Here is a 1,091-nt window from a genome sequence, read left to right on the forward strand (position 1 = left end):
AAAATTTTTTTAATCTTTTATAAATTAATTATTTAGTTATTATTGGGAACAAATTTTTACTGAGGTGCACTCAGCGCTCGGTTGAGCACCGTACTGATGGGCCTGCACCTTGCACATGTCCACTGCGTCTTTTTGGCCACCATCCATTTGGAGGGTGCCTCCTGCAGTTACCAGGCTGGTCCAGCCTTCATGGGGTCAGTCTGGGTCAGCTTCCTCCTTTTCCGGTGGCTCGCCAATGTCGGGCGGTTAAGCGCATCCCATTGTGAAATGAGTTGGGCCCACCACCTTCTTCCACCCATAAATGAACTCCTTGAAGAAGGGATAATTCTCTTCTTCCATCAAACGAGCGAAGTTCGACTTCTGCTTGCTACCCACCTTCCATTCCATTCCTCTATAGATTCCTCCCGCAGCATTTTCTTCCATAAGTTTGGAGTCTCACCGATCCTCTCTCTGAGTTCCTCCGGTAGCGCTTCTGGTCCCTGCCTCTTTACTTCATATTTAAGGACATCCTTCATATATAGTCACACACACATCATATCACACTTTTATATATAGTCATCGTTACTGGGTACCTGAGGTCCTAAAATGCACCCCCTATTCTAAGTAGAATAGTATTAAATAATACTAAAGGACTGAGTGACAGGGTCACCCTGTCCTTTAGATACACCACATCAAAACTCCTTCTTATCCTCACACCAAGATATGTCACCTTCTCACCCGGTCTAATCCTCTCTCCTTGGATACCCATGGTGATATAGGATAAGCCTCTTCCATGCAGCTTCTTATGAGTAAGACAAAGGCAATTAACCTGCAAAACAAAGACAATTTAAATAAATTGTGACAATTCAATGATTAAGGTATGCTAAAAAATATTGGTATTACGTGAGGAGGTATTATAGTAATAATATGAAAATAATTTTTTGGTTGTCTCCTTGAAAATGGTCTAAGGCCCGAAACGTTGGGAGATTTTTAAAATAAAAAGTCGAGAGAAATTTGGATCATTAATTAATAAAACCACTCTTAAAGAATCAATGAATCTAATTATTTATAGTGTTTTCAACATTGATTCTATAACAACTTAGCATTAAATA

This window comes from Halyomorpha halys, unplaced genomic scaffold, assembly GCF_000696795.3.
Source record: "Halyomorpha halys isolate HHAL.00 unplaced genomic scaffold, Hhal_1.1 Scaffold718.1, whole genome shotgun sequence".
Classification (NCBI taxonomy): domain Eukaryota; kingdom Metazoa; phylum Arthropoda; class Insecta; order Hemiptera; family Pentatomidae; genus Halyomorpha; species Halyomorpha halys.